This window comes from Salvelinus sp. IW2-2015, linkage group LG16, assembly GCF_002910315.2.
Source record: "Salvelinus sp. IW2-2015 linkage group LG16, ASM291031v2, whole genome shotgun sequence".
Classification (NCBI taxonomy): domain Eukaryota; kingdom Metazoa; phylum Chordata; class Actinopteri; order Salmoniformes; family Salmonidae; genus Salvelinus; species Salvelinus sp. IW2-2015.
In genome coordinates, this window is record NC_036856.1 from 17,641,878 (window position 1) to 17,654,070 (window position 12,193).

The 12,193-nt window shown below is 40.9% G+C and overlaps 1 protein-coding gene across 2 annotated transcripts in view; it reads left to right on the top strand.

Moving 5' to 3' along the window:
* Window positions 1-12,193, top strand: part of csnk1g2b (casein kinase 1, gamma 2b) — a 37,650-nt gene that overhangs the window by 4,210 nt on the left and 21,247 nt on the right. The window lies entirely within an intron of this gene.

Consider the following 12,193-nt stretch of genomic DNA (forward strand, 5'->3'; position numbering starts at 1 on the left):
TCTTACCTTTTATCTCAAAGATGAAATGGAATCTCAGGGTAAACCAGCATAGGGGGCTCAGAGGTTGCAAGTCAAGATTTTAATTCTGCAGCCTGCAGAGAGTGGGTCTGGGAAACCACATGAAATGGCAAGACCCATTTATTTTCTGATTGGTGAAGGGAGGCCGGGCCAGAAATTGAGCTTCCTCTGCAATATACAGAGCGTGGGTCTGGGAAACCACATGAAATGGCAAGACTCATTTATTTTCTGATTGGTGAAGGGAAGCCAGCCAGAAATTGAGCTTCCTCTGCAACATTTTAAGTTTCTGTTTTCCTCCAGTCATGTAGAAGCCTGAATGTCACTGTAAACGCTGGTATATCCATATGTTTTAATGGGGTCATTTAAAGTTGCCAATTAGAAGTCTCTTGGAAAAAGGCCTTGGTGTAACTCTGCACCCTACGAGAGAGGTTGTTTGTCAGAAATGGCGTCGGAACGCTGCACTCGAGTGTGGGCTTGGCGTCAACACCTACACAGCCACACTGGACCGTGTATGATTATCTTTACATTTGTATCTCCCAGGGAGGTCATTATCTCTGACTAGACACATATTGAAGGCTTTGCTAACCGCATTGAAAGCCGAGGTTAGCGCTGTAATTTAATCTCTTTTACTTTTGAAATCCTCCGCTGCGCTGCTTCTCCTCTCTGTCTGAAACGTTCCATCTGTTTTGGGTATTTTTATCCTCATGTCCATTTTATATCCGGCTCTAGCATTATTTCCGTAACATCCGTAACTTCACTGTTGCTCCATGAGTACATTTGAAGTGAACCAAATAATTTGTTTCAATGGTGGTAGTTACTAGCTAGCTACTCTCTCACCTTTCCTAATTAGGGCAATGGCATTGTGCCCCGTTGATTGATCTCATCAGCTAGCAAGCAGCATGGACCTGTTCAGCCAGGCAACAGATAATGGCATTACTGAACTGTTACTGGGCATTACTGCCCGCAAGATTGTTTTTCTCCAGGGTACTTTAGGCTTTTATGTGCTGCTGGTTTGACTTGTGTCCTCTCCTCTGAGGCTTTGACCCATGTGAACTCCTCTGACCTAAGTTTGGGCATGAGTGGTGTGTTTTGCTTTAGCTCCCCTGGCTGACCTCCAGTCTAGTGCAGCTGTCCACATGTTTGTGCGTTCCCCTCCCTGGTCACTCAAACATGGGTTCTTCCCCCTCATGCACAAGGACATAGGATTGACACCCACCATATCAGATTGTGCAAAAATCATTTCTGTAGTTAGAAACTGATAATGTAATTTCATCTGAGAAATTAAGCTAGTACATTTTAATTTATGGGATTCATAAAATCATCTGATTTTTAAACCATCATTCTTCCTAACAATGAGTAAGGGCAATTTCAGCATTACGGATATGACATTTGCACACAAAATGTCTCACAAAATTGACTTATCAGGCATAAATGTTAATGTGTACAGTGCATTCGGGAAGTATTCAGACCACTTTTTCCACATTTTATGTCACAGCCTTATTCTAAAATGGATTAAATGTTTTTTTCCCCCTCTCAATCTACACACAACACCCCATAATGATAAAGCAAAAATGGGTTTAGAATTTTTAGCAAATGTATTAAAAATAACTATCACATTTACATAAGTATTCAGACCCTTTACTCAGAACTTTGTTGAAGCACCTTTGGCAGCGATTACAGCCTTGAGTCTTCTTGGGTATGGCTCTATAAGCTTGGACAGCTATTTTCAGGTCTCCAGAGATGTGAGATCGGGTTCAAGTCCGGGCTCTGGCTGGGCCGCTCAAGGACGTTCAGAGACTTGTCCCGAAACCACTCCTGCGTTGCCTGTGTGCTTAGGCTTGTTGTCCTGTTGGAAGGTGAATCTTCGCTCCAGTATGAGGTCCTGAGCGCTCTGGAGCAGGTTTTCATCAAGGATCTCTTTGTACTTTGCTCCGTTCATCTTTCCCTCGATCCTGACTAGTTTCCCAGTCTCTGCTGCTGAAAAACATCCCCACAGCATGATGCTACAACTACAATCCTGCCTCTGCGCACTACTGACAATTCCTTCGACCTCATGGCTTGGTTTTTGCTCTGACATGCACTGTCAACTGTGGGACCTTTATGTAGAAAGGTGTGTGCCTTTCCAAATCATGTCCAATTAATTGAATTTGCCACAGGTGGAGTCAATCAAGTTGTAGAAACATCTCAAGGATGAGCAATAGACACCGGATGCACCCGAGTCTCATAGCAAAGGGTTTGAATACTTGTGTAAATAAGGTATTTCTGTTTTATTTGCAAAGATGTCTAAACCTGTTTTCGCTTTGTCATTGTGGGGTATTGTGTGTAGATTGAGGAAATGTTTTTATTTAATCAATTTGAGATTAAGGTTGTCACTTAACAAAATGTGAGATATAGAAGGGGTCTGAATACTTTCCGAATGTACTGTATATTTGTAGAACCCTATAGGGGAAGTGTAGACAAAATTACAAAATTCTAACTTATACCACTTTGAAGTAACGGAACAACAACTTGCGTTATGGATGTGACGGAAATGGACAGGCATTTTTGGGAGAATGGACACATCAGCAAATGTCTGTGAATCGCTAAGTCTTAGGTTTTAAAATGTTAATAGCCACTTTGAAAGTAAGGCTTCGATCCACACATGAACAACAATGATGAAAATATAAAAATTGTTAAATACTTTAAAGAAGTTGACCGTTATGGATGTGACATTCTCCGTTATGGATGTGACTTTGTGCAAAATAAGTGTTTATAAATTAAACATTTCTTCACAACTTTTGTTGTCATCTGAAAATGCAGTGTACCTCAAACAAGAAATCGCCAGTATCTTGAACAGTTACAATTTAGAATTCTTTATTTGAAAATGTATTTTCATTGGCAGACCTCAACAATTTATAGAAGTATTTGCGCTTTCATAATAAGGCTAGAGAAAAATGTTGTTATGGATGTGACAGGGTCCCAAAAGAGACCAGACAAATGACACTGCACTCCATTTCAAATGTATGTTTTAGTCATTTCTTTCTAGATCATTAATGACTGAAATAAATCACCTACTGGGTAACAGAATAAACATACAACTCGATTCTTTTTTAAATTTGTATATAAGCTCATGCTTTGTATTAATGTTACACCCTTTAATCTGCCAGCACAGGCTCTATGAAATGGTACCTCCTCCCCCTGTTGTCCACAAAAGGACACAGGGACTAGACAACTTGACCTGCAGCCATCCAAGCCTTGTTTTCCTTGGACATCCGATGTGGTCGTTTCTCCTCAAGAACTGCTTTTCAACAGCATCAGTCAGTCTTGATCTGTTACCAGTCCCACAAACTGCCCTTATATCCATTGAGTATACCAAACATTAGGACCGCCTTCCTAATTAAGTTGCCCCCCCGCCCCCCTCCTGCCCTCAGAACAGCCTCAATTCGTTGGGGCAAGGACTCTACAAGGTGTCAAGCGTTCCAAAGGGATGCTGGCCCATGTTGATTCCAATGCTTCCCACAGTTGTGTCAAGTTATCTGAATGTCCTTTGGGTGGTGAATCATTCTTGATATATATGGGAAACTGTTGAGTGTGAAAATCCCAGCAGCGTTGCAGTTCTTGACACAAACTGGTGCACCTGGCACCTACTACTATACCCCCATTCAAAGGAACTTTTTTTGTCTTGGCCATTCACCCTCTGACTGGCACACACGCAATCCATGTCTCAATTGTCTCAAGGTTTAGAAATCCTTCTTGAACCTGTCTCCCCTGATTGAAGTGGATTTAACAGGTGACATCAATAAGGGATCATAGGTTTTACCTGGTCAGTCTGTCATGGAAAGAGCAGGTGTCCTTAATGTTTTTTAGACTGTATAATCCACAGCATAATTAACTAGACTTTTAATAAATAAATAAATATATTTTTTTACCTTTTTATTTAACTAGGCAAGTCAGTTAAGAACAAATTCTTATTTACAATGACGGCCTAGGAACAGTGGGTTAACTGCCTTGTTCAGGGGCAGAATGACAGATTTTTACCTTGTCAGCTCGGGGATTCGATCTAGCAACCTTTCGGTTACTGGCCCAACGCTCTAACCACTAGGCTACCTGTCACCCCAAACAAATAAATACCTTGCTAAAATAAATATTTAATATCTGATTTGTTATTATTACCAATCACTACCCTTCTTTGAGGCTTTTCAAAAGCTCCCTTGTTTTAGTAGTTGAATCTGTGCTTGAAATGCAATACTTGACTGAGGGACCTTACAGATGGATGTATGGAGGACAGAGGAAGTGTTAGTCAATCAACTCATGTCAACCCCTATTTCACACAGTAAGTCCATGTAACTTATTATTTGATTTGTTAAGCCAAATGTTACTCCTTAATTAATTTTAGGGGCGGAATACTTATACAACTTATCTAAAATCTTCCTCCTTGACATTATAGTATTTTGCAGTAGATTGTTGACAATTAAATCCATTTTAATCTCACTTTGTAACAATAAACCCGGTCTGTAATACCAACTTGTTTCAAGGAGACCACCATAGTCCCCATGCCCAAGAACGCCAAGAAATGCTATAGCCATGAAATATTTTGAAAGGCTGGTCATGGCTCACATCAACACCATCACCCTGGACCCACTCCAATTCCCATTTCGCTGCAACAGATCCACAGACGACGCAATATCTATTGCACTCCACACTGCCCTTACCCACCTGGACAAAAGGAACACCTACAGTATGTAAGAATGCTGTTCATTGACTACAGCTCAGCATTCTATACCACAGTCCCCTCCAAGCTCAGGACCCTGGGACTGAACCCTCTGCAACTGGATGCTGGAATTCCTGATGTGTTTCCTGGTGGTGAGGGTAGGCAACACATCCACCTTCAACATGGGAGCCCCTCAGGGGTGTGTGCTTAGTCTCCTCCTGTACTCCCTGTTCACCCACAACTGCGTGGCTGCGTAAGACTCCAACACCATCATCAAGTTTGCTGACGACACGACGGTGATGAGGCAACCTATAGAGAGGAGGTCCGAGACCTGGCAGTGTGGTGTAGAGGTTGACCGATTTTAATCGGAATCATAACAGTAGGAAATCGGTATTTCTGGACACCGATTTGGCCGATAATAAAAAAAATTATATTTTTTTTTACACCTTTATTTAACTAGGCAAGTCAGTTAAAGAACACATTCTTATTTTCAATGACGGCCTAGGAACGGTGGGTTAACTGCCAATTTTTACATTGTCAGCTCGGGGATTCAATCTTGCAACCTTCCGGTTAACTAGTCCAACGCTCTAACCACCTGCCTTACATTGCACTCCACAAGGAGCCTGCCTGTTACGCGAATGCAGTAAGAAGCCACAGTAAGTTGCTAGCTAGCATTAAACTTATCTTATAAAAAAACAATCAATCAATCAGTCACTAGTTATAACTACACATGGTTGATGATATTACTAGTTTATCTAGCGTGTCCTGCGTTGCATATAATCGATGCGGTGCGCATTTGCGAAAAAGGACTGTCGTTGCTCCAACGTGTACCTAACCATAAACATCAATGACTTTCTTAAAATCAATACACAAGTATATATTTTTAAACCTGCATATTTAGTTAATATTGCCTGCTAACATGAATTTCTTTTAACTAGGAAAATTGTGTAACTTCTCTTGCAACAGAGTCAGGGTATATGCAGCAGTTTGGGCSGCCTGGCTCGTTGCGAACTGTGTGAAGACTATTTCTTCCTAACAAAGACAGCCAACTTCGCCAAACGGGGGATGATTTAACAAAAGCGCATTTGCGAAAAACGCACAAACGTTGCACGACTGTACCTAACCATAAACATCAATGCCTTTCTTACAATCAATACACAGAAGTATATATTTTTAAACCTGCATATTTAGCTAAAAGAAATCCAGGTTAGCAGGCAATATTAACCAGGTGAAATTGTGTCACTTCTCTTGCATTCATTGCACGCAGAGTCAGGGTATATGCAACAGTTTGGGCCGCCTGGCTCGTTGCGAACTAATTTGCCAGAATTTTACGTAATTATGACATAACATTGAAGGTTGTGCAATGTAACAGGAATATTTAGACTTATGGATGCCACCCGTTCGATAAAATACGCAACGGTTCCGTATTTCACTGAAAGAATAGACATTTTGTTTTCGAGATGATAGTTTCCGGATTTGACCAAATTAATGACCTAAGGCTCGTGTTTCTGTGTGTTATTATGTTATAATTAAGTATATGATTTGATAGAGCAGTCTGACTGAGCGATGGTAGGCACCAGCAGGCTCGTAAGCATTCATTTAAACAGCACTTTCGTGCGTTTTGCCAGCAGCTCTTCACAATGCTTCAAGCATTGCGCTGTTTATGACTTCAAGCTTATCAACTCCCGAGATTAGGCTGGTGTAACCGATGTGAAATGGCTAGCTAGTTAGCGGGGTGCGCGCTAATAGCCTTTCAAACGTCACTCGCTCTGAGACTTGAAGTAGTTGTGGGTAACACTGCTTCGAAGGTGGCTGTTGTCCAAGACCGCACCTTTTATTTTTTGGCGTCACCTAATAGGACATTGTCACACCGATGGACAATGTACAACATGCAGTCAAATTTTACTGTTAAAACAATGATACTTTCAGAAGTTTTTGACCACTGTAAAAATGCTTCTAAACATAACTCCTTAACATCAGTAATGGACCCTCATTAAAGGATTTAAAGTGTACTCATTCCAATTACAGGGACCCAAAAGAGTCCTGTATTGGATTTTTTTTATCACCACCTCCCTGAATCGGGAGTGGATCATTTGTGTGCCTGCTGCCTTTCTTGGAAGTAGTAGCTGTTTCTCAAGGCTCCCTCTTTGGAATCGAACCCTGATTTCCCCATTACCCGTGGTCACCATGGTAGGCACAGAAACTTCCATTGAAAGTTGATAGGGGCAGAAATTCGAATGAGTGCCACGAAGGGTCACCAAAAGTGGCCGGGGCACCAGAGAGCACCCTGTATAGGTTTTGTCTAATAAATGCATGTGTGCCCCAAAGTCAGCGCCATTTCTTGGTGTTCAGCCACAGTTATCCAAGTAACATTGGAGCGGATGGAACAATGGAACAATTACTGATTTCATGAGCCATTCACTGTTTCACTGTATCGACCATGTGTACTAAGACTAGCATGGCTTAATCTTTGGGACAAGAATATGGCAGGAGCACACTACAAAAATGTAGGAGCACACACAGACATTTAGGAGCACAAGCATGATGGTCAGGAATCTGAGTTCAGTGTATGCACCATGGCACTCTGGCTGCGCTACAGTGAAGTGATCATTACAACAAAAATCATCTGGGTGATTTAACATTTTTTATAATTCCAAGGCACACTGGTGTTCCTAAATAAAATRTCCATGTCGCACAGCAAAATATTTAGGTGCATATGCGATTTAAAATGGTTGCAATGTGTAGCCCTGCAGTAGCAGGAACAACTGCATTTAGTGGTTGTTACTTTAACAGTAAATTATGCTAAATAATGCATGTGACTTCAGTGGCTAATTTCTCTGACCAGGGGAAAAAAAACACCAGTTTCACTGGGAATACTTTACAAAGGATGAAGAAGCAATACTCTAAGCCACAGCTTCATACTACTTGGCCTTCATATAACTCTTACAGAATTATCACTTGGATGGGGATATTGGAAATGTAATCTGTCAACTGGAGAACAATTTGTTCTCAAAGATGCACTATGCAGAAATCGCTCTGCCATTTTCTGGTTGCAGAAATTTGAATAGTTCACCTAATTTCAGTTTGTGATAAAGTAAAAAATGCAAAAACTAAACATACAAACGGGAAGCATAGAAATATCGCACATAGAAAATATCTACCGCTTCTTAGACTTGCTTTCAATGAGTGACAGATTTATAACTCACATTTCTATGTGAATTTTGTTGGGTCGCCCAAAAAGTTTGTACATTCGGAAACTATTCAGACCCCTTGAATTTTTCACATTTTGTTACGTTACAGCCTTATTCTAAAATTGATGACATTTTCCCTCATTAATCTACACAGAATACCCCATCATTTTTTGAAAATCATATTTACAAAACTATTCAGACTCTACTCAGTACTTTTGAAGCACCTCTGGCAGATATTACAGCCTCAAGTCTTCTTGGGTATGACGCTACAAGCTTGGCACACCTGTATTTGGGAAGTTTCTCCCATTTCTTCTCYGCAGATCCTCTCAAGTTCTGTCAGGTTGGATGGGGAGTGTCGCTGCACAGCTATTTTCAGGTCTCCAGAGATGTTTCATCGTGTTCAAGTCCGGGCTTTGGCCGGGGCTGCCACCACCATGCTTCACCGTAGGATGGTGCCTGGTTTCCTCCGTGACGCTTGGCATTCAGGCCAAAGAGTTCAATCTTGGTTTCATCAGACCAGAGAATCTTGTTTCTCATGGTTTGAGAGTCCTTTAGGTGCTTTTTGGCAAACTCCAAGCGGGCTGTAATGTATGTACCTTTTACTGAGGAGTGGCTTCCGTCTGACCACTAACATAAGGGCCTGATTTGGTGGAGTGCTGCAGAGATGGTTGTCCTTCTGAAAGGTTCTCCCATCTCCACAGAGGAACTCTAGAGCTCTGTYCGAGTTATCATCGAGTTCTTGGTCACCTCCCTGACCAAAAACCCGGAAGAGTCTTGGTGGTTCCAAACTTCTTCCATTTTAGAATGATGTAGGCCACTCTGAAGGTCCCCAAGAAATGTTGCAGAAATGTTTCTGTACCCTTCCCCAGATCTGTGCCTCGACACAATCCTGTCTCGGAGCTCTACGAACAATTCCTTTGACCTCATGGCTTGGTTTTTGCTCTGACATGCACTGTCAACTGTGGGACCTTTTATATAGACAGGTGTGTACCTGTCCAATTAATTGAATTTACCACAGGTGGACTCCAAGTTGTAGAAACATCTCAAGGATGATCAATGGAAACGATGCACTTGAGCTCAATTTCGAGTCTCATAGCAAAGGGTCTGAATACTTATGTAAATAAGGTATTTCTGTTTTTTCTTTTTAATAAATTAGCAAAAATGTCAAAATGTTTCACTTTGTCATTATGGGGTATTGTGTGTAGATTGATGAGTAAAACATTTAATTTTATACATTTTAGAATTAGGCTGTAACGTAACAAAATGTGGAATAAGTCCAGGGGTCTGAATACTTTCCGAATGCACTGTAACTTCAATGCGCCTCTAATATTTTTCTCTTATAGAACACACAACAAGCCGACTAGGTAAATGGATAAACTATTCTACTATGGGGTTGTCTGTTTCTGTTCATTACTCTTTTTGTTTGCAGAGGAAAAGTTAATGTGGACAGTTCTAGCATCTTCAAATTGCGCCTCGGCAGAAATATATTTTCATGTTCCATATTTCTTTGGGGGCGGCAGCAATCATTTTGCCGTGATGCAGCTCCATATATGCAGCGGAAACACTGCTCTTTGCAAAATTATTTATCTTAATTATTATTTAACTCTCAATCAGATTCTATATTCGATTTAGATTGAACTTGTATGTTCAACATCACAGCATAGTTGAAATATACTCTATATGGTGTGTAGAAATCCAGATGGAGTAGCCAGCAGAGATGGATGGGATGAGGGAAACCGAGGGTTTGAATGTGGAACTGGAGATGAGTGTGAGTGAAATTGCTGATTGATGGGTAAAATGGCGGTTAAATAAAAAAAAGAAAAAATTATGTCTCTAAAAAAGGTTGTTACAGCCAATGCCTGTTTTGAGGGTGGCCTGGTGGTTGGGAGCACTGGGCCGCTGCCTCGGGCCCCCAGAGTCGTCTGGGTGGGGGATCCATCGATGTGCCCTTGAGCGGGGTTCTTGTCGGTTGCTCTGGATTGGAGCCTCTGCTAGATGCCTAAAACGTTATGTAAATGTTGTATGGCTTCACTGCAAGTGGATTGTATGTTTTAAAATTCACAAATAATGTAAATTATACTAAAGAAGCTCCATACTACTTGTCAGACATGGAGAAGTGATACTATATACTGGTGATTGGGGGGCGTGGGTGGCTTTTGACCATTTCATTGGATTACTCAATGGTTTGGTCCAAAATTGGATGTTTGGTTACTATATTTATTAGACGTCGACCGATTAATCGGAATGGCCGATTTAATTAGGGCCGATTTTCAAGTTTTCATAACAATCGGAAATCGGTAATTTTGGATGCCGATTTTGCTGTAAAAAAACCAAAAACTTTTTATTTGCAAAATTTGTTTTTTTTGTTACACCTTTATTTAACTAGGCAAGTCAGTTAAGAACACATTCTTATTTTCAATGACGGCCTAGGAACGGTGGGTTAACTGMCTTGTTCAGGGACAGAACGACAGATTTTTACTTTGTCAGCTCAGGGATTCAATCTTGCAACCTTACGGTTAACTAGTCCAACGCTCTAACCACCTGCCTCACGAGGAGCCTGCCTGTTATGCGAATGCAGTAAGAAGCCACAGAAGCTGCTAGCTAGCATTAAACTTATCTTATAAAAAACAATCAATCAATCATAGTCACTAGTTATAACTACACATGGTTGATGATATTATTAGTTTATCTAGCGTGTCCTGCGTTGCATATAATCGATGCGGTGCGCATTCGCGAAAAAKGACTGTCGTTGCTCCAAYGTGTACCTAACCATAAACATCAATGCCTTTCTTAMAATCAATACACAGAAGTATATATTTTTAAACCTGCATATTTAGCTAAAAGAAATCCAGGTTAGCAGGCAATATTAACCAGGTGAAATTGTGTCACTTCTCTTGCGTTCATTGCACGCAGTTTGGGCCGCCTGGCTCAAGCATTGTTTATGCGCTGTTTATGACTTCAAGCCTATCAACTCCCGAGATTAGGCTGGTGTAACCGATGTGAAATGGCTAGCTAGTTAGCGGGGTGCGCGCTAATAGCGTTTCAAACGTCACTCGCTCTGAGACCTGTCTCTTATACACATCTAGATGTGTATAAGAGACAGGCTTCGAGGGTGGCTGTTGTCGATGTGTTCCTGGTTCGAGCCCAGGTAGCGGCGAGGAGAGGGATGGAAGCTATACTGTTACACTGGCAATACTAAAGTGCCTATAAGAACATCCAATAGTCAAAAGGTATATGAAATACAAATCGTATAGAGAGAAATAGTCCTATAATTCCTATAATAACTACAACCTAAAACTTCTTACCTGGGAATATTGAAGACTCATGTTAAAAGGAACCACCAGCTTTCATATGTTCTCATGTTCTGAGCAAGGAACTTAAACGTTAGCTTTCTTACATGGCACATATTGCACTTTTACTTTCTTCTCCAACACTTAGTTTTTGCATTATTTAAACCAAATTGAACATGTTTCATTATTTATTTGAGGCTAAATAGATTTTATTGATGTATTATATTAAGTTAAAATAAGTGTTCATTCAGTATTGTTGTAATTGTCATTATTACAAATAAATRAATTAAAAAGGCAGATTTTTAATCGGTATCGGCTTTTTTTGGTCCTCCAATTATCTGTATCGGCGTTGAAAAATCATAATCGGTCGACCTCTATTTATTTTAATACTATGTGAATCCTATAAATTAGAATGGCCAATTTGGGTGCAATCAATGAGCTTAATTTCCCAGAGATCAAATACAATCTCAACAAAATAAAGTTGCCGGRATGCTAATCTTAACTTTATTTTATTTTAGTACTTTTTACCCCTTTTTCGTGATATCCATTTGGTAGTTAGTATTGTCCCATTGCTGCAACTCCAGTACGGACTCGGGAGAGGCGAAGGTCGAGAGCAATGCGTCCCCCGAAACACGTGTCCGTAGTGACGTCTCTAGCACTGTGATGCAGTGCCTTAGACCGTTGCGCTGGTCGGTAGGCCTAATCTTATCTATTTCTAACTACAAAAAAAGATTTCAGAACAGTCTGACATGGTGGGTGTCATGTCTTGCTGAAATGACATGGAACGACTCTCATGCAGGCCCTGAATAACCCAGTTAATGTTGCAGCCTTTGGTAATATGGCTTCTGTTTTAGTTGTCAGTATTAGCCTCTGTTCATTATGGACTGGCAAGTGTCTTGTATATTATTTTCTGCCTCATACGAAGTTGCATGAGCAGCATGCGATTGGGTGGTGGCTGCACCTGAGACAAAGGTGAATGCCAGTGTCACCCTTGCCAGTGAGAG